Source organism: Panthera onca, chromosome D3 (genome assembly GCF_046562875.1).
Source record: "Panthera onca isolate mPanOnc1 chromosome D3, mPanOnc1 haplotype 2, whole genome shotgun sequence".
Classification (NCBI taxonomy): Eukaryota; Metazoa; Chordata; class Mammalia; order Carnivora; family Felidae; genus Panthera; species Panthera onca.
Genome location: NC_138350.1, coordinates 90,616,670 through 90,638,077, shown reverse-complemented (window position 1 = coordinate 90,638,077; position 21,408 = coordinate 90,616,670). Strand labels below are relative to the sequence as shown.

Here is a 21,408-nt window from a genome sequence, read left to right as displayed (position 1 = left end):
GCGCCCAGGCGGCTGGGCCCCCGCAGTGCGGTGCCGGATACCCCTCTACCTGGGAGACTCCTGCCCAAGTAGTCCGGGCTCAGGCAGCCCCGCCCCCCGGGTGGCCCCATGTCCGGATATCCCAGGCCCAAGGTGCCCTGTGCCTAGGTAGACCTTCCCAAAGTGTCCCTGAACCCGGGGAGGCCCGGTGTCCAGGTAACACGTGCCTGGAGAGTGCAGGCTCAGGTGGGCCTCCGACGCCAGCCCTCAGTGCAGGAGGTCCAGGCCCAGGTGGTCCTGGCCGCCCGGTGACCCCGGACCCAGGTAGTCACTGCTCAGCCTTGCACCTTGGGGTCCTGGTTTCCCAGACCCAGGTGGTCCCCCACCTAGGTGACCCTGTGCCCAGGTAGCCTTGCACCCAGGTGGCCCCACACCCAGGTGCCATGTGGCCAGTATATACTTGGAGCTCGGCAGGTGGGTGCAGACACAGGTGCCTGTCAGCTCCACATCTGCCTCCTTTCTTGCCAGCTGCCTGTATGCCCTTGCTTTAACGAACGGCTTTGGCCTGTTGAATTAATGTCCCTCTGGGGCATCGGCCCTTTCTGAGCAAAGAGCAGTGATGGGACACCTCCAAGGTGGGCCCTCCTCTTCCCCTTTACTCCCGGGGCCTGTTCCCTTCCCCGTGGGGCATGCGCGTGCGCACACGCCCACACACGCTTGCCTCCGCTTTTCTCCTTTGCACCACCAGACAGTGAGTAAAAGAGTAACTTCAAATTGGTGTGCAGTTCTAATTAATCTCCTTGGATTCAAGTAACCCTGTGGGTTTAGAGACGGCTCATTGGAACAGATTACTTTCCAAATAGCAGCTATGTAAATATTTAAAGATGCTTGGCCCACTTTGTTTTCATCGTTTCCCTACTTTTTATAAATCTTAAGCATTCAGATATCGTATTCATTTGTTTTGTTTTGTTTTGGGCACTTTCTAGCGGAAGGTGATGTTTCAGTTATAGAACGCGTAACGCTGTCTGCGTAACCAGGACTGTTTTTCCCTTCTCCCTGGAAACGGGTTCGCAGATGGTGCTTTTACCTGAAAGGCCAGGGACATAGAAAACCCCAGTGCCTCAGCAGGGCTGTTTATAGTCTGTGGTGAGGAGAACGACCCTTGTGCATTTTTCCAAAACAAAACACACATCTGTCATCTTTTCCTTATTAGGGATTAGACAATTCTTTGGAACAGGGTTTATTGTAGGTTTATACAGCGTATTATACGAGAGTCGACTACAGCCAAATTATATTGAGTCAGAAAAAGCGTAGAAAGAAGTTTCTCCAATCCCGTGAAGAGCCTGTGTCGACTCTGCACAAACATGGGGAGTGGACGCGCAGATAAACGGACAATAACACATTGTGCACTGAGCCTCGTTTCCTGTCTCATTTCTTACTCATTAACCTGTGGGAAGGAGCAGAAGTCTCCGAAAACGCAGAGCTCATTCTGTGAGCTTAGGATTCTTCTTACCGTTTGTCTTGTGCAACGTGGTGACCCCCGTCGCGACCTTCGGTTGGCAGTTTTGAAGCTTAATTCTGGGTTTTCCTCTTTAAAAAGTTGTGGTGACTCTGGACTTCACTGATTGTATTCCAATAACACTAGGACTGTTTTTTGGAACACACTGGATAAAATATTAGGTTAGGACTAAATCCTTTTTCTTTTCACTTTGAAGACAATTATCTTTAATTTTCAAAAGAGCTCTTGAACCTTTCCCTCACCTATGGTAGTGGTAGTCGAATGATTAATGATAAGCTAATTCAATAGTTCTTTGGAAATCAGTGTTGGAAAGATCAAATGATTTTCACTTTAAGTTTTTTTGATGTTTTTTATGTTTTTAATGTTTAATTTATTTTTGAGACAGAGAGACAGTACGAGAGGGGGAGGGACAGAGAGAGAAGGAGACATGGAATCCCAAGCAGGCTCCAGGCTCTGAGCTGTCAGCACAGAGCCCGACGCAGGGCTCCAACTCACGAACCATGAGATCATGACCTGAGCTGGAGTCGGACGCTTAACGGGCTGAGCCACCCAGGTGCCCCGTTGGCTGAACTTTAAATTGGACCTTACTTTTTTTCATCTCAGATTTTTTAAACTTTTAAGATCATAATTTACATCTTAATGAGGTTATGTATGTTTTCTATATGTGACTCATTTTTTTAAAGTTTATTTTAAGAGAGAGCATGCATGCATGCAGGTGGGGGAGGGGCAGAGAGCGAGGGAGAGAGAGGATCCCAAGCAGGCTCCGTGCTGTCAGCGCAGAGCCCGACATGGGGCTCGATCTCAGGAACCAGGAGGTCACGACCTGAGCCGAGAGCAAGAGTTGGACGTTTAAGGGACTGAGCCACGCAGAGTCCCCATGTGATCTGTTTTTTGAGAGAGTAGATTAATTAAAGGGTTCTGCAACAAGTCTGCGTATCCTAGTTGAGTTCAGGTCGACTATTTATTGAGAAACTGGCGAAGGAGTTCATGTCGTGACCGTGGCATGAAGTGTTCAAGAACGTTGTGGGTCTGCAGGTGGTACCTGTTGTGACTCAAAAGGACAGGATCTTTCCTTCTGAAACCACAGACCATCTAGTCTCAGCAGGCCTCTACTGGTCTGGCCTGGTCATTACAATGCTGCTTCCTAGATGCTCTTTGAGGAGCGACCTGCCTTTACTGCTCACAAACTCTCATCTGCAGGGTTTGGCTAAGGACTTTGAGAGGCAAATGGGTGTTTTGAATTCTGTTTCGATCTGCAGCCTGCCTTTCTTTTGTGAGAAGATGTGTGCAACTGTGGAAAATGCTCGTCATCACTGTGACGAAAGGATTACTTCGATCTTTAAACACGTAGGCAACTTTAGATTCTCCCAGAACTTAGACGGGATGCCTGGCTACAAGCCCGAGAGGAAACGTGTGGGAAGCGATCACAAAAAAGACCACAGTGGTTCCTGTGAGAGTGAACCTGGCTCCTGGTGGCAGCAGAGTTCACAGTTAGGGTTCCTATTTTTGTGATGCTTCTTGGAAAGTCCCCCTTGTGCCATGATTTTACCCAAAGATTTGTTGACATTCAGGAATGGATTCGAATGCTGCTCCTGGATCTAGAGAAACTTTCCACTATCAGATTAATTAAAGGAAACCTTTTTTATTTTTTTTAAATGTTTATTTATTTTTGAGAGAGGGAGACAGCATAAGTGGGGGAGGGGCAGTGAGAGAGAGAGGGGGAGAGAGAGAGAGAGAGACAGAATCTGAAACAGCCTCCAGGCTCTGAGCTCTCAGCATAAAGCCCGATATGGAGCTCGAACTCACGAACCGCAAGATCATGACCTGAGCCAAAGTTGGACACTTAACCAGACTGAGCCACCCAGGTGCCCCAAGGAAACCTTTTTCTCATGACACGTTCTTTGTTCAATGTTGCCGTGTACTTGTGTGGAAAGTCTGATTGCCACATTACCTTAATTTCCCCAGAAAACTGCGTTCCAGCAGCCCTCAGTGCTGACCAAAATGGAAGGGCAAAGTAGTGAATAAAATTCAGTCAAATATAAAACACGTTACTGAGCGAGATTTAATCGTCCGTGGGGAAAGTGACAAGATGCTGATAGAAAGTACACGTTTGGAGCTCACAAAAAACATGAAACCTTTAAATTAGGGAAGAAGAGCATTGAAAGGACCTGTAATGCATGTTTATAAAAACGAACATTTCTAAACCCAGAGCAGAGTGAGGGCGCTTCGAGGCCATCATGAGGACGGGGGGGGGGGGGGGGGGGTGTTCTTTCACAAGTAAATAAGCCAAAACAGAATTCTGCCCAGGAAGCATGGGGGGTCATTTAGGAATGATGGACCCCGGGCGAGCGTGTCTTAAAGGGTTTGGTTCCCGACTGTGCTATTGTGAGAAGCACCCTTGGGTGGCCCTGCCTAGTCTTGGGCCATCACGTGTGTCTGGACCTGCCTTCAGGCAAAACACTGAGGAGCCCGGGTCCTTCCTATCTTTTATTTGTATATTGTTTCTGTTAGAACTTACGTGGCTACCCAGGTTTTGACCAGTTCTTGTTGTTCTAAAGTCTCCTGTCACATCAGATCTGTGATCTCGTGAGCGTGTTCCCTGTATAGAACTTTTTAATTGATCGCAAAGCCCCATGTGTTAGATGAAGTCCTGTGAAATCACAGATATTTGTTTGTGATCGACACAGATGTCAAACCCTGCTCAACCGCGCAGCGGAATAGGTTCCTAGAACAGGTGCTGCGGTGTTATACGCGGCTTGAAGAATTAAGGAGAGAGTTTCCAGAATTAAGCAAGATAGCCAAGGAAAGGAAAGATAATTAAAGGACAAGACGCATTGACTTCAGAAAGCCCCCATTTGCCTCGCTTCCTCTGCTTATGTCCTCCCTCCAGGCCAATGGTCTCGGATGTGAGGGCTCATCTTACTTCCATCATAATTGAAGGATGATCCCTGGTCTTCTAACTATGATGTGTTAGTTGCGCATGTGCGGGGGACTGGCTGGCGGTCCCTGACTGTGCCCTGGTGGGTGGGTGGGGGGGGGGTGCTGCCTGGGTCATGCAGCTGGCAGAGAGGTTAGACAGCCACACTTCTCCGTTTATTAGAGCACAGACGGTCATCGGAACAGCCTAGGAAGAAACGTTTGTATACGTCCACCCCGTGTCCACCCGTTGTAACGGGATTTAAGGTGAATGTAGCTGGCAGACGTCGCTGTGGCTGCGGGGGTCTGCTGGGGAGGGCTCTTTGCCCCCGGCGGCTGCACCTGCTGAGACGGGCAGCTTGTAATACTGCTGACTGAGACTTTGCTTCAGGGTAGAGCAGAAGGAACTCTCACGGAACGCTCTGTTCCCACCGTGCTCCTGGCCGCATCCGCTTGAGATGTGCGTCCCCAGAGGCGAAGCCGGGACCCACGTGGCAGCCCCGCACGGTCTGGTCTCCGACACAGATTCGGTGATGGGAGGGACTTCTGTCTTCACGCAGGACGCCAGCCTTGGCCGCAGCAAGAGGCTGAACAGGATAGAGCAGATCAAGGGGTTGTGGATCAGGGAGGGGAGGCCAGGGGAAACCCCAAGTGTAGACGGGACCTGACAAGATGCGGTTTACTGGGGCGGAGGGGAAGGAAAGCAAGCTCATCTGGGGACGGTGTCATCCAAGACTCAGATCTTTGACGGGTGGATGCAGGGAGCGGTAATCCTGAGGGGGTCTCGGGGGTCTGGGGGCGCTCTATTCCAGACGAGCTGGTGGGGTCGCTAAAAGTAAAAATCAATGCAGTCACCAGGCGGTCCATTCATTCTTGCTTTGCTCGGTTTCTCCATCACTCTGGCAACCCGGAGGTCATTTTCAGAAATCTCTAATAAATGTCCACAAACTGGCCGCTGACCGCGCAGGAAGTGCAGCTGTGACATGCTGTGACATTGGTGTCACGTGCCAAGCTGTAAAGTGCGAGCTGCTCTCCCCTGTACGGCCGGTGCCAGGCCCAGTGTGGCTTCTCCCGAGGCTTTGTTTCCACCAGTGGTAACACCAGGGTGGGGTCTGGTAAGAGGGAGACTCCCGTCTGCACAGAGCTGCAGACCGGTCTCTTCCAGATTACAGAAGAGAGCCCGAAAATGCCTAGCAGATTAAACGTGTGAGTGGTAACGGTTCTCTTCGTGGTCTTACGTGATGCCGAACACGGAGGAACTTGTTACGAGTCGGAAACCCTCCTATGAAATCGGGGTGCTTTCTCAGTCATTGGAGGACAACTGGATTACAATGACAATAGTGTTTGCTAGGTATGTTTTACTGTATTTTTATTCTTCGATCATTGAGATCTGTGCTTGGCCTGCGTACTAACATTTGCTTGAGTATAATGCTGCATTCCCGGACCTTCCGGAATGAATTTCGCAGTCTGACTGCGAAAGGCGTCAGACTCGAGATTACACTCTGGGATTTTCTTTCTGTCACGGAGAGACACGCCAACGGGATGCACGTTCCCCGTTACAGTAAAACCCAACACCGCTCAGGAATTTGGGTTTGTTAGCATAATTCAAACGCTTGATTTTATCTCCCGGTCTTGTTTTTTGACGCAAGGTAGGATCCCAGGAGTTTAGATCTGGGGGGAAATGAGAGGTGTTTAGTCTGTCCCCCTGTTATCAGGAAGGAAACTGAGGTACAAGGAAGTGCCCTAGTCTGCCCGGAGCCGCGTGGTGTGTCCTGGGAAGGCGGCCTGGCTGGCGCGGGAGGGCACGTGAGCCCAGATGCCAGGCTGTAACTTACCTCTTGTGCGGAGGAGCAGTGAGTTGTCTGCCTTCGACCCCCTGAGTGTGTGGTCTCCCCGTCCGGGGCTCTGGAGCCCCAGGGGACACTGAGGCTGGCCCCGTGGGCGGGTCGAGGTGGAGGCAGCCCGCTGTGTTCTTCGTGGCGGGTGCTGGCTTCGGTCTGTCACTTGGGAGCCTGCTTGAAGAGGCCGAGTGGGCGACCCCTAAAGCCGGGATTAGTGACGTTCCCACGTTCCCATAAAGACGCACGCGCTGTGCCCGTAGAGGCTTGCTGATACGCAACAGCTTTTCCGCCTTTTCTGCCTCTGCGTCACGTCCTAAGTTCTGATGCTTCGGTCCTGCCCTGCTAGGTTGAGTCCTCCCCCGTCTGCGGGGTGGGTGATGCCGGCTGGGGTGTCGGTGTTGCCTTTGCCGTCTTGTCATGCAGAGGAGCCCTGGGTGTCCTCCAGTTCAGACTTGAGCATGTGACTCCTGACTTGGAACGTCAGGGCCCCTCGCTGTAGGCGAGATCCATCCCCTGGGGGACGGAGAGAAGTCAGTTGGGTGCTCCCGCTCCGGCCCGGACGGGGTGGCACACGCGAAGGCGTGGACGGAGCCCAGTTCCGAGGCATCCGTAGAGCGGGCCGCGCGGATTTTGTTTCCGGATCAGTGTTTGCGAACCGAGGGTGGTTCCCGGGCAGCCCCGTTCACCTGGTGAGTGGGGGGACCGCGGCGCTTCCTGGCGTGGCGTCGCCGGGAAAATGCCGCCTACCTCTGAGCGCCCTGGACAGGCGCCACGCGTTCCTGCTGTATTTGCCCACCCGCCGCGGGTGTGATTGCGGCACCCCCGCTGCAGCCGTGATGTGGCCCCTGTGACTGCATCCGCCTGTTTGCACTGTTACCGGGCGCTTGCTGCAGGCACAGGTGCCGTCTGGGAGCAGGTGGGAGAGTTCAGCCCCGACCACAGCCGTGGCCTTGACCCTCCGCCCCGGTCCCCTGCCGCACCTTGTCCGGAACCCCTGCCTGCCCTCTGTGTGGCCCGAGTGTGCCCTAGGTCCTCAAAGCCCCTCCCTGCCATTGCGGCTCCAGGCCCGTCCTCCCTGCTGGGCCACCCTGGAGCCCGCGCACGTCCCTTCCGGCAGAGGGACCACCCTGGGCCTGGAATGTGTGCGTCTGTTGTGGTCTCCTGGGGTTTGTCTTGTGCCACACCGTGTCCTCGCGTCGGTGTCTGTCACCGAGTCGTGATCTCGTTGAGGGCAGGTGTTGTGTCTTGTTGGTCCTGCCCGCCCCGTGGCATCTGTGACTTGAGTGGTGGCTGGTGGCCACGCTGGGACGCATGAGGCCACCTTGGGCTTGCAGGGAGCCACGCCGAGACCCGCGTCCCGTAGGGGGGATGTCGCACGGTGCACCGTGCTTACCGGCTGCCGCGTGTCCTGCTACCTGTGACGGCGGCCTGGACCGACCACGGTGAAGGCTCGGCTGAGAGCGAGTGTTCCCACAAACGTGCGCCTCGGGGCGTTTTAAGTGGAGAGAACCGTGCGGACGTGACCCAGCCCTGAGGCCTCCTGGGAGAGCAGGAGTTTGCTACTTCTGTGGTCCTTCTGGCCAGTGTGACTCTTGGGATCACGACTTGGAAGTTGCCTTTCTCGGGACTCCGGCCCTCCCCTCCCAGGCTGCTGTCCAGCCTGCTTCCAGAGCGTCACTGATGTGCGCAGGGAGCGGAAGTGGGCTGGGCCTGCCCGGTACCCAGCGCCCGAGGACACACACACACACACACACACACACACACACACACAGCCCGTGCCGCCCCAGACCCGGCACAGCTCTTGCCCGGCGGCTTGGGAAGCAGTGACTGAGGTCACCGTGTGCTTCCCGCCTCCCTGCGTCAGGTCCCTGGCAACTGCCCCTCAGCACAGGTGGTGGGCATGGCGCCCTGGGCCTGGCCCCTCCAAGGACAATCCCGTGAGCGCTGGCGGCCACTGGTCAAGACGCTGCTCACCCATGTAGCCTGAGACGGGCAGGGCCCTCCTGTCCCGTCATGGAACCCAGGTCATCAACATGCTCGGGGAGGACCTCATCGCCCCGTGGCCGCTGCCTGGTTTGCATTCTGCTTGGTGGGCCTGTGCGTGGTGGGCACACTGAATTACTCAGTGAGTTTAGACTCTCTTTCTTCAAGTGTTTAGCTTTTATTTGGTAAGCGTTTTAGTTGTGTGCTCCTCTTTGGCACGGATTCTTAACGTTTCATTTATAAGTTGAGTTGTTTTTTTTCTTTTTGACGTTTCTTAATTTCCTGTATGCCGGACCTAATCTGAGGCCGGTTCTTGGTGAAACCTTGGTACGCTGCTGATAGGATCAGTATTTGCACACACGGTTTCCATACGTAATTTGCATAGTCTGTGCATATTCAGACAGATTGCGGCTTTAGATCTGCCTTTTACTAGAAGTAAAACGTGAGGCGTCCACTTCTCCAGATAAAGGCTTAGAAGGTCGTAGTGTCACGACTGGAGTTTTACCTGATTCGGTAAGCGGTCGGCCTGATCCTGTCCGTTTGAAGGATGCCTCGCCTCCTGTTTTATTTACAAAGGCAGACGTTGACTCGAGAGAAGTATTTTCACAGATTAGTAAGACATTTGGGCCGACTGCAGGCTGCCAAATGCGTTCTTGGAGAAGCGAGCCGGATCTGAGCATCACTCCTGTTGTCTCTTCCCGACTACAGAAGAATTACTTTCGGCACGGTGAATAAACCGTTCCACGTTGACTGTGATTATCGTTTTTATTTAACATTCTCTTGGGTTATGGAAATACCTCCTCCAAAGTGATAATCGAGTGGCACCCTTTGCTGAGCCGGCCATCCTGTAGAACATTCTGCCTTTGTCTGAATGTAACACTTGGGAGCCGCCCTTCCTTGGAAGTCGGGAAACCAGGTTGCTCCTGCCCGTGAACTCGGGTGGGTGAGTCCAGGGAGAGCGCCGTTGGGATAGCTCGGTAGTTGGCCCGGACACCTGGAGAACATGGTTTGTGAGAGTGAAACGATCGTTTCCATTTTCCACTTCTGGCTGCCACCGTGACTCGTCTGTCATATTACTGGTTTTTAAGAAATTGATCACTACACAATTCATGGGATACGATGTATACTGCTTATTTTGGTATTCCATTAGAAATTGACAGTAGTGGAGTGGATTGAAAATTTCCATCTTAAAGAAACATCAGGCGCTGTATTTCCTGAAATGATCAAGTACAGTAGGGGAGGGCCGTGAGGTTGAGATGAGCCATAGACCCTTAAAAGCTGTTTTTATTGTAAACATCCTTAACTGCTGGAGAAGAATCCACGAGAGCCTCAAAGAGCAGTCCCGTGTGTCACCGAAAGATGACCGCCCAAGTTCCTGAATTTTCAGTATTAAAGGAAGGGCAGAGTTCCGATGGGAGATTTTGGGGACTCTGAACGCGAAGAAGGTTCTGGACAGGTTGTGTGCAGAGTGTCTGCAGTTTCCATGGCGATAAGCCTACACACCACTTAGAAACAAATTCTTGATATTGTTTTGAAACCCCAGTTACAAAAGGGCATCATGCTTGCGCGTTAGTCGTGAATAGATAAAATCGCTTCTGCAGGACTGCCTCCCAAGCTGGACGGCACTTGGCAGACGTTGGAGCCTCTGACCTTCTAAATAGCCCCTGTTCTGAACACTTCTTTTCCATTCTAGGTCAGAATTTCTCTCTCTCTCTCTCTCTTCCCCCACCCTTCTTGAGTTAAAGATCTTTTCCTTTGAATTTTAAGATCCGATGGGGGCGGGGGCTGCTGTGGCTGTTTGGAAGACTTTTCGGAGCTGGCCCGCACCTGTGAGCTGGCACAGCGCGTGTGGGTGGAGGTGACGCACTGGCCGTGACTTCCCGTCACCCACTCATCCGGCGCCACCCGCCCATGCAGCCGGCCACTGGTCATTGTGTCCCCTTAAATGTTCAGCCCCCGTGCTGTCCCCTCCCTCTTCCTCCAGTCAGACGGGTGAAGGGCAGTGCAGGATCCAGGGCATCATGGAACCCCAAATACCTAGCAGGGGTAAGTCATGACGTTGGGGGGCAGTGGACCCACGTGGCTGTAGGTCTGGTCTCAGAGGACACCTGTCCTTGCCTTCTTTTTTCTGTCCCAAGGCCAGAGACGGAACCCCAGACCATGGCCGTTGGCCACAGGAGCTCCAGGAGCAGAGTGTCCCGTGAGCCTCCTGCAGGGAGAGCCCTGGCGGCCGTGTGAACTTGTCACGTCTCAGCTCCTTCCGGTGCCCTTGGTGGTGGAGGAGGGCCTTCCAGGGCAACTTAGGGCCCCTGGACCCAGTTCTCTTGCCTTGGGACTGCTCACCCCACCCTCCCCAGGCTGTCCCTTCTCCCGAGGCTGCCTCCTGGCCCTGCGTCCCTCGTGGGGACGGCGGCGGGAGGTGGAGCAGGGACGTTGCAGGGGCCGGACCGCGCTGTGCTCAGGTTGCTGATTTGAGGATTCCGTTCTCCTCCAGAAATCCTGCAGGGGTCTTTCTTTCACGAACACACGCCGACTGCCAGCAGTCCAGGCCCTCCGCGCACAGACAGACCGTCCTCCTTGACTGCCTCTCCCTCGCCTGCCTCCGCTACCACGGCGACTTCTGTTTTGTCCTCTGCAGGCCTTTTGTGTGTACTCACACCCGTTGGTGGGTAGGCATACGTAGACTTTTCTTGTTGAGATACCTAATAAGCCTATCCTACTTGTTTTGTTCTGATGCTTGTTTTCCATCTAATGACATGTCTTGGAACTCATCTGCGTCGACAGAGTATCTCTGCCTTGCCGTTGAACTGCCTCAGAGTGGAGCACGATCGAACTGACTTGCCCGTTGATGGATGTTCAGGCTGTTTCATGACAGATAGTGCTGCAGGAAAGTTGCTGGTAACATAGATCATTGAGACCACTTAGGAGATCTTCGAGACCAACCTCTTGAGTGACATTGCCGGTCTGGGGGGTTTGCACGTTTTCTGTTTCCGTGGATGCAGCCAGGTAGGTTGTGATAACCCTCTTACCCACCAGCAGCCCGTGAACACGTGCAGTCAGGCTGGGAATTACAAACTTTCGACGGCTGCTCATCTGAAAGAAGAAGAAGGTTCATTTTTTTTTTTTTTTTTACATTTATTTATTTTTGAGAAACAGAGTGAGACAAAGCATGAGCGGGGGAGGGGCAGAGAGAGAGGGAGACACAGACTCTGAAGCGGGCTCCGGGCTCTGAGCTGTCAGCACAGAGCCTGGCGCGGGGCTCGAACCCACGAACGGTGGGATCATGACCTGAGCTGAAGTCAGACGCCCAACCGACTGAGCCACCCAGGCGCCCCAGAACTGTTCATTTTTTCCTTTATGGCTTTTACATGTGACTTAGAAAGACATTCCCTACCCCACTGTTCAAATGTTTTCATTCACTAAGTCTGGTTTGCTTTATTCCAGTGGCTTAGTCCCCGTGGAACTGTTGACGGATCCTGTGAGGTATTTTTAACTTTTTCCCACATCGCTCTCGTGTTTTTCCAACACGCCCAGTCATCAGTCTTGATTCTACAGACTTGAAGTAGCAGCCTTACCGTGCGGGGACATCCCCAGGCCCACGTCCTCACCCAAGCGTTGTGAGGCTTGGTAAACCTTGGTCGTAACCCAGTAGGTGTAGGTGTTAGTCTCTGAGGATTAGAGGTTCAAGGAGGCTTTCTCAAGATTGTACCGGTAATGGTGTGGAAGCCGAGACGTGAGTCCCCGGTCAGTGCTCGTGCTGTTGTTCAGGTGGGGAGGGGAGGCAGGGAAGAGGCTTCCAGGAGGAGGGAACAGGGTCGTGCTCTGTGCGTCCTCAAGCTGTGCCCCTTCTCTCTCTGGCTCCTGGGGGGCCCCCGACCCTCCCCTTTGCAGCTGAGCTGTGCCCCAAAGCCCCCCCACCCGCAGCAGGGCCTCGAGCCAGGGCGCAGGGGTGACGGGTCTGCAGCCTGCCCAGGGAGGATGCTGGACCACCGTCAATGGGTGCTGCAGGCGGGTCCCTGCTTGCACGCGTGGGACCTGGGAGTCCGGGGGATCCCAGAGGCCCCCGCCCGCTGCAGACTGTCGTTGAGTGCCCGTGGGTCGCGTCTTTTGAAGGTAACGGCTTCTCCTCTGTTACCTCTGAATGCATTCTACTCTTCCCAGAGAGTTAATGATCCTGCACATAAATGACAAATCATTTTTCTCTTCACACGTAGTATTTGTTTGTTTACGTCCGCATTTACACGCGCTTTGGGCCGTGTGTCTGACTCACACTGTGCTTCGTTTGAAGTAATTCATTTGAATAATGTGCTTCAGATAAGAACAAGTCAGGGCGGCCAGATTTAGTAAGTGAAAAGGGAAGACACCTGTTAAGTTTGGGTTTGAGATAAGCGATGAATGCAGACTGTTTTTTATTTTAGCATGTGTGTGTCCCATGCGGTATTTGAGACCTGCCTGTGCGAAAAATTATTTGTCCTTTGTCTGAAACTCGGGTTACCTGGATAGTCCCGTATTTCGCCTGCAGAGCGTCTCTGGTGAATCTCCCCGGGCGCGTTGCTACTCCCATGCAGGCAGGAGAAGTCTAGTCTTGGGTCCAGGCCTGCTGGTTGGCCGGTTCAAGCCTGCTGAGCGGCTCTTGGGCGCGTACTACCAGCCAGGGGTTGCTGGCTACCTCCCGCCAGCGAGCGTTCCAAGAATAGTTAGCCGAGGAAGAGGAGGGGACCTTGTGGTGGCGTTTGCTCTCGTTCTACAGTTCACACTCGCTGATAATTGAAGCACGTGTATTGGTGCTCCTGAGGGTCAGAACAGCGCTTGTAGACGAAGCGATTCAAGAGCGAGTGAAAGGTAGCCTCAGTCTGTGTGCTTGATAAGAAAAGCAACGTAGCAGTTTTCTAACACAGTTGTGCACAGCTTTGTGAATCAGGGTGCCCTGTTCTGTTCGGGTGCGTCGTGCGGGGTGAAGGAACCTCGACGGTTGACGTTTCCTTCCAGTATCCGACGCCCTGAGGGATAATGCTGCAGACAGCGCCTCTTTGGCTCCGGTGTTAGTCATCAGACTGGAAAGTTCTGTCGTGTTTGCAATTTTGTGGGTGCCGTCTCGGTGCCATGGCTCTGCCGGTGTCCCTGGGGATTTCAGGATCCTTGGGGTGGCCTGGGGGGCCGCAGCCTTTCCCTGACCCCAGGGGGACGTGGGCAAACCCGGTATGATCGGAGCCCTGACCTCTGAAACCTAGGTCACGTGCATGGGCCTCTCCCATTAATTCAAGGTAAAAAGGGACCCGAGAATCTTTTATTCAGATCGTACTTGAGATCTGGAGAGACGCTTCGTGATCACAGCGGTCCATGATCTCTAGGCTGTGATTTTCGCAAATGATAGGATGTGGTCCACGATCCACTCTGGCTCCCCCAAAGTAGTGTTAGGAAGTCGGGTGTGGTGTGGTTCACGTGGTGGATGGATTTCTTCTGGCTCTCGTGGAGTTTGTCTGTGTGATCTGTCCTTCCTTAGTTTTGGTTTAAACAAATACTAAGTAAACGCGTGTGAGAAAACACCCACGGGCAATCGCCCTTCCCCGGGAGCTAGCTGTCTGGCGTCGAGCTGGGAAGAAATACCGGCCCATTCGCAGTAGATTCCACGGCGCGGATGAGAGCACTGTGGAAACCGTGGGCTCCTCCTGTTCCAGCTGCACAGACTAGGCAGAGAGATCGTAAGTGTATTTTAAAAGGTGGGTCTGTAATTGAGATGGAAGGTTCTGGAGCCTGATGTTCCTTGGAGATAAGGCCTTCGTGCGTGGGCGGAAAGTCCTCACTTCACCTGAATGCCTTTCGGAGGTGAGCGGTATCCCCTGCCAACACACGACTTGTCCTGTCTTGTCGCTTACAGGGCGTGTGAGGCCGTGTCCCGCAGCGTCACACTCAGCGGGCGCCTGCCTGGTCTGCCTTCTGGGGCTCCCGGTTCTCCCCCCACCCCGCGGCTCCTGCAGTCTTCGAACTGCCACCCAACTGGTTACTTTGATTCGAGATCGTGCTCGTTTTAACCGTTGCACTGAATCTCTGATTCCTGGGTTTCCGAGAACAGTGGCTCCCTGTCACGTCACATATCTCAGGTTCGGCCCTGTCCCTGTGCGGTCCCCACAGGCCGACCGCGTTAATGGACGGTCAGGGCCCAGCTGGGCGGGGAGCTCGGGGTTTCACCCCTTTCCTCCCAGTGGAGACGCTGGGACACAGGCCTGCGGGAGGACGGCACCTCTCAGCACGGTGGGGACGGCACGCCTCCTGCTCTGTCATGACCTCTCTCGGGCCACTGACCTCCGTGTGGCCTAGGCCCTATTTAAATCGCTCACGTAGCCATAGTTTTACCTAAACTAACAATAATAATCGCGGATAGTCTGGTGTATTACTTAACCTTCAAGATTAAAAAAAAATCTCTGCCTTGAAATGGTCAGAGTTCGACAGTTTGATCATGCACGACCTAGGAGAGCCCGTGGTGACTTGGGGGCCAGACCCAGCATGGAACTAAGATCTCTGGAAACTTCTCCCTATGGAAAACTCTTCTTCTCTTTGAAAAATGTCTGTTCTCTGGCACCGCACGTGCTTTTTTATTGCCAGGAAAGTGAAAGAAACCACAACGAGAAAGTACGCTCGGGACCCCGTTAGATCGGAGGTGTCGTTTGCCTGTCCCTCCTGTGCCATCTGCCTCGGCTGCTGTGAAGACACCAGCAGTGCAGAGCGTGGACCTCGTGTGCCCAGGGCGTCCTTCGGGCCAGCTCCTGTGTTGTCCGGAAGGTTCTCCCGAGGGCGGAGGGAGGGACCTGGGTGGCAGGGCCACGGAGTGAGAACTCCCAGGGGCTCAAACTGGCTTCCGTGGAGTCCTGAGGCACGGTGGAGCCTGACAGCCCAGGGTGACGCCCAGGGACGTGTGACCTGCCTCTTCCACCCCGACGCAGGTGACCCTGACTTCCTGCCTGGACGTGGGGCCAGGCCGTCTGCGCGGGGTGGCCGGGAGGCGGCGGCTGGACCAGAGCTGCGCTGCTGGGACGCCTGTGGTCCCTCCTGTGTCTTTCAGGGTTGAGGACGACCTGAACGTCACCTCAGGCTGAGTCTCCAGCTCCCTTTCCTGAACTCCTTCCAAACTGCCTTCCTTTCTTGAACGTTTCTGAGTCTGTTGTCGTCCCTGAACACGGATGGTGCACGTGAGAGTCCGTGGCTGATGCCTGTTGGTCTGTGAAAAGGGAGCCCGAACTGTTCGATTAGCAGGGAATTATCAGAAACGGTCCGTGTACAGGTGCTCAGGTCAGCTACGGGCGTTCACAGGAAGCTTCTTGGTTCTCTTCTGCTGGTCTCCTTTTAGGCGATCACCCCTGCATTCAAGACTTGTGAAACAAGCCTGGTATTCGTGTTTCCAAAAGATTGCGGTCTGTGAAAGCTCAGTTACCTTTGGCGCTTTCGTGGTGCACGATGGCATTTGTGGACTAGCCTGGGAGCTTAACCGCTGAGTGTGAAATTTTCTGATAAAACGCATTTTTATTTTTGAATAGCTTATAAGTATCTTTTAAAGAAAAGAACATAAGGCGCATTGGGGAGGTATAACCCCGCCCCCCGCCCACATTGTCAGGTGTGGGAAGCACAGACTTTATAGGCACAGGAATTGATTTTGTGGCCGACTTCTTTTGATCGTGTCTCAGATTTAGAATATTTGTGCAGGCATCTGGGGTTTTCCGTGCAGTAACGTAACCCCCTTGCCCCCGTCACGTAGGCCCCACAGGAGCGTGTCGGACACTCACACAAGTGAGAAAGGCACTTGCCCCTGACTTCAGGGGGCCGGGCTCCCTGCTGTGCCTGGCACTTTCCGGATGTTCCCGGCTCAGCAGGCCGCCTTTCTGGATCTCAGGTGTGAGATGCCACGCAGAAGCAGAAGGCGGTGGGCTGGTACACGGGGCGGGTCGAGGCGGGTGCGCCGAGGCCTCGAACACGCATCCCCGGCGGGCTTCCGTTCCAGCCCGGCGCGGCGTGGGGGCGGGGGAGTAGGAACACGTGACCTAAGAAAGAGCCTGTGCGAACGCAGGGACCGTCCTGGGCCCCGGGTGCCTGGCTGGGTTGACCTTCCCCGACTCACTTGTCCACCGTGTCCAGCACACGGCGGTGAGTCCCCGGCCCTCGGGCAAGGAACGGACGTGGAAAGGTCCGTGTTTGGGAGACGACCGGTACTTTCGCTGTGCGTGTTCTTGTGGGCACTTAGGTACCGTTGTAGTACATGGAGTTTAGTCATCGTGCAGGATGCGGTTAAGGAAGGAGGAGGTGCTGTCGCTGCCCAGAGGTGATTGGGGTTGGTATTTTGGTTCTGCTGTACCTTTCTAGGCGTCTCCTTTGTCTGCGGTCTTCACGTGCATTTAGCACATGCGTACCCTGCGTGTGCTGTGTGGACATACAACCTGCGCACATCTGGAGGATAGTGGTTTTACGGACCTTCTTCGAACTGACTGCCTCATGACCCCGTGTGTATAGCCCAAGGTGCACTTCGGGACAGTCGACTCCCCCAGGGTCTCAGAAAGCCGAGATGCAGCGCCTCTCTGGCGTTCCGGGGGCGGGGCTCGCAGGACCTAAAGGCTGTCACTTAGCGACGGCTTCTCCCAGAGGACGCGCTTTATTGGCGAGGCTGTGGGACATCCACGTGGCACTGTGTCCGAGCCGCCGCTGGCTCCAGTTGGACTCCATCGCCGGCTGGAGGAAGCGGGGTCTCCCGGGTCCCCACCCTTCTCCGCAGCGCTCACACGTCCGGCTGTCCCCGAGTGTGTGCGTGGCCATGTTCATGTCCAGCAGAGGGCGCTACTGTCCTCACCTGCTAGCAACGTCCTTCTGCCATTACCAGTTTTACAGCTGAATCCTTTATATGTTCTAAAGCGATTGGACTTTTTTCTCTTGCTTTTAGCATTGTATTAAAGGTTTCCAAGGGGAAAGTAGAGGTTAATTGCACTTAAAATGAAGCTATTGCTGAAAGATTTTTGTTTCCATCTTAATTTTTTTTTCACATGTAGGGTGAATCCGAGAAACCCAATCTTTTTTTTTTTTTTCTTCCTGTTTTTGATTTTATGTCTTAGCTCAGCTTATTTTAGTCAGTGATCTGGGTGACTTACCCTTAGTGAAAGATGCCTTGCCCACTAGTGAAATGTTGGGGATTCCCCCACAAAAGCATTGAGAAAGGGCAATTTAAAAATACCGTGCTTTACGGCCATGTTTATTTTATCAACAAGCTGCTTATAATTTGATTTTAAGAATTCACGGTTGTATTTGCTAGGCTGTTCTGCGTCTTGATAACTGGCAAAGCTGTAGGGTTTCATGTTTAATAGGGGCTCCTGGGTGGCTCAGTCAGTCAAGCGTCTGACTTTGGCTCAGGTCATGATCTCACGGTTCCTGAGTTTGAGCCCCACGTCAGGCGCTGTGCTCCAGCTCGGAGCCTGGAGACTGCTTTGGATTCTGTGTCTCCCCCTTTCTCTGCCTCTCCCCCGCTCACACTCTGTCTCTTTCACTCTCAAAACTAAATGTTAAAAAAAAAATCTAAAAAAATAGGTGACCACTCTTGTCTTCTATGTATTTAAATATCACTCCTCTTCCCAGGTTGAGGTGATGTAAATACTGACTTAGGAATTTCTGACACTTATGCAGAAAATCAGTGACATCAGTAATTCCGCAAAAGGGACTGTGAATTTTTTTAGGAATAAGAAGAAAATTTTTAACGCAGTAGTTTTTCTAATTGAAGGCTACCGAGTTAATATAATTAATTACATCAAAAAAGGGCGGAAAAAAAAGTCCTTTCAAGTTTTATTACTTCTTGGCTGTAAGTAGACAAGAAATCCCAAATAAATTGTGAGCCAGCAGGTTTCCATGAAGGATCACTTAAGGTGATTGCCTGAGATAATGAAATTGTCACCGGCTTATGCACCTCTTTAAATATTTCAACAAAGCATGTGCTGGAGAGATTGATGCACGGATTGTAGATACGCTCGGGAGAGACAAGAGTTGTGCATGTTTTCAAATTGGGTCAAGACAGAAGAGTTTTCAGATTTTAAAAGTTTCATAAGGTTCCTGGGGTCACCCTCATGGCTTTGGTTTCTACATTTTCATGGGTTAATAAAACTTTGAAAGGGCTAGGGGTGTAGAGGAAACGGTTGCAGGCTACAATCGTGCCCTGAGGATCGGTGCCCGTGTGGGGACGAGGGAGAGAGAGCCTGCTCTTTGAAGCTGGAAACGGGGACCAGAAGAACCGCGTAGTACTTGTCCCCGAGGAGAAGCACTCAGAGTTCAAAGGCGTCTCCTGGAGAGCGTTTGCCAAGTTCCATCAAATGGTTGCAAGCTGAGGAGTGTTAGGAAAATCTGTTTATTTCTCTGTATCACAGACCGTCCTGACCCTGGGTTCTCGGAGTTACTTATTCGGGTCTTTTGGGCTCTGTTTGCCAAGCGTAAGAACGGCGCGAGACTCCTGCCTTCGTTTTTCTTTCCTTTTTGTTTGCATGTTCACAGCACTTGTAATTGAGGGTGAAGCACCCCCATTTAATTTGGAAGAGGGAAAGTGTAAAAGTGAAGGGGAGTGTGTGTGTGTGTGTGTGTGTGTGTGTGTGTGTGTGTGTATTTTTATATTTGTAAATCTAGAATCCACACAGGAAAGAGGCAGTATTTAAGAAGAGGAGGGAAATGTGTTTTCAAAGGTAATGATTTTTTTTTTTTTGCCAACAAGAAAGTTAGAAAGTTATAGTTCATATGAGACTTTAGACCTTAGTCTCCATCACAACAGAGGTCCAGGCGTGCAGTTATTAAAGAGGGTCTTATGTTTACCGCTCAGATATTCAGATGTTTCAGATGAAGTCTGAATGGGAAGTGTCCGTGAGCTGGTGGTTTCTGTTTTGGGAAGCTTACGGAAGAATCTGAACTGCAGTGTTCTAAGCTGGCGTTTGGGCTTGGAGTAAGTTCTGTGATTTGAAACAGGATTAAATATTTGACTAAAAACCCCCGAACCCCCAAACCGTAAATTTGGACAGTTTACAGATCTTGTCCTCGGTTATTAATAGGGAAGCTGATGGCTTTTGACGTCGTCTAAAACAGGCGCATCGTCCCAGGTTGGCTGTGCCCGAGGACAGACGCATGGAGGCAGGGCAGGGGCTGGGGGGGCTGTGTCAGGGGCTCTGCCTACACAGGGCAGGTGCGGTGCGGTTCTCCCTGCTGTGTGATGCCCAAGAACACGCTCTTCCTGCAGAACTGGCCGCCTCCAGCAGGACTGAATTGTGGTGTCCAGCTAGGACAATCTTAGTTCCTTCCTGAGATGTCTTCCTGCGGAGTGAGTTTCATTCCCGAGTTAGCACCGGTCTGTTCCAGGACTCTTTTCTTCCCTGTCGGTGAGATGCGGCCATTCAATGTGTCGTGCTGGAAGGTGACCTTTCGCTCAGAATCGTCCCCCGGTCGGTGTGGAAGGCTATCCTGTTGGAGTCCGTTTACTCTGTTAGTATCAATCAGTGAATTTAGTTTCCAGTTGTCGATGAAGGTTCCTACCAGTAGATTATTGACTCATTTGCAAACTGACCTCGTTGGTCGTGGAAACTGAAATGAGTATTGAAAACCCCCCCCTTTGCATGTGTATATGAGTCACCAGATGCACAAAGCCTATCTGCATACACGCACTGTTTGCCTTCACCTCTAGTGGTGTATATGGTGAGAGGCCATTTGCCCAGTGATCAGCCTACTTTTAAAACCTTATGTAAGCTTTCAAAAAAAAAAAAAAATTCCCTGAATGGGGAAAATCACAGCTAGTACTCCAACTTTAAATAAAATTATTTTTTTAATGAAGTCTTAAGTATGTTCTGGTATGCTACTCCAGAAAAAAAAGGCCAATGACTAGTTTCCGAGTAAATAGGATTTTTCATTGCAGGATTGTAAACAGTCAGTAATGCTGAAAGGCAAACGATAATGAATGATCGAGCTTATTTAATTATACGGGAATATGTGTATATATGTATATGCAAGTCTTTAAACCCTGTTAGAAATAACTTTAAAGCGAATTTGTCCAGAGTAAGGGCAAGGGATAATTTTTAAAAAATGTTTATTATTTTTGAGAGAGTGAGAAAGAGTGAGAGAGAGAGAGAGACAGAGTGCGAGCAGGGGAAGGGCAGAGAGGGCAGGAGACACAGACTCTGAAGCAGGCTCCCGGCTCCGAGCTGTCAGCACAGAGCCCGACGTGGGGCTCGAACCCACAGACCGCGAGATCATGACCTGGGCCGAAGTTGGACGCTCAACCGACTGAGCCACCCAGGTGCCCTGGGATAATAGGTTTTGATGCGCTATCAGAGTTTCTCAAAAAAAAAAAAAAAAAACAAACCCTTTTTTGTTTCCACTTTTAATTTTTTAAACATAAAAGTTACATAAACTCCCTGAAGTGATTTGGTATTTCTATAAACTTGAATAGTGTCATTTAACGAAACCATTTCACAAAACCTTTTCCCATAGGCTGATGCTCACTGGCTTCACATACATAAAAACTGTGTTGGAACATTTTTGTTTGCAGCATTTCATGAAGATTTTTACTGTTCACTAATATCGTTTGCATCATTCTTTAAAGACCCATTGAAGTTTTTGTTTTATCCAGTCGTACTTAATTCATGCCAGAGGCGGGTTAGATTAGGAAAACATTTTCTAGCTTAGTGTAAAATCGGTTCTGAGGGCCGCGGACTGGGGGGAGAGGGGTGGGCTGGAATACTTACGAGAATAGAATCAGGCCCTAGTTATGCGAAAGGATAAGTAACTCGGGAACGCCTCAAAAAGTGTTAGGAAACGACAGGAAGAATCCAGGCAGCTGGAAATCCCGCTCATCCTACAACTTATTTTTTCAAAACACTTGCCCTTTATCTTGTGCACACAGCACTGAAAAGCGAGTTTAGTTGACTAGTGCTCTTGTGGTTGTGTAGAAAACGCGGGTTATTTTTGTACTTCCGTCCTAGGACCTGCCTCTCGCCTGATGGATCCAGCACCCCCTCGTTGGCGGTGGTGCTGCAGGAGCCAGAGGCGAGGAAGGCCCTGTGCGTGCTGCTGAGGAGCTTTAGAGCGGAACTGGGGGGGGGGGTCTCTCTTCATCCACAGATTATGCACACCTCACGCACACACGCAGACATAAACACACAGTTGTGTTATCTG

At 52.0% G+C, this 21,408-nt stretch overlaps 1 protein-coding gene and 1 long non-coding RNA gene across 6 annotated transcripts in view; both read left to right on the top strand.

The window, feature by feature from the left end:
- On the top strand, positions 1-20,021 carry LOC132666125 (uncharacterized). The gene is made up of 2 exons (XR_009604500.3): positions 1-4,681; positions 4,806-20,021. It is a non-coding gene; the product is annotated as an uncharacterized LOC132666125 (long non-coding RNA).
- Positions 1-21,408, top strand: part of ZNF516 (zinc finger protein 516) — a 124,583-nt gene that overhangs the window by 54,087 nt on the left and 49,088 nt on the right. The gene's annotated exons all lie outside the window — the stretch shown is intronic.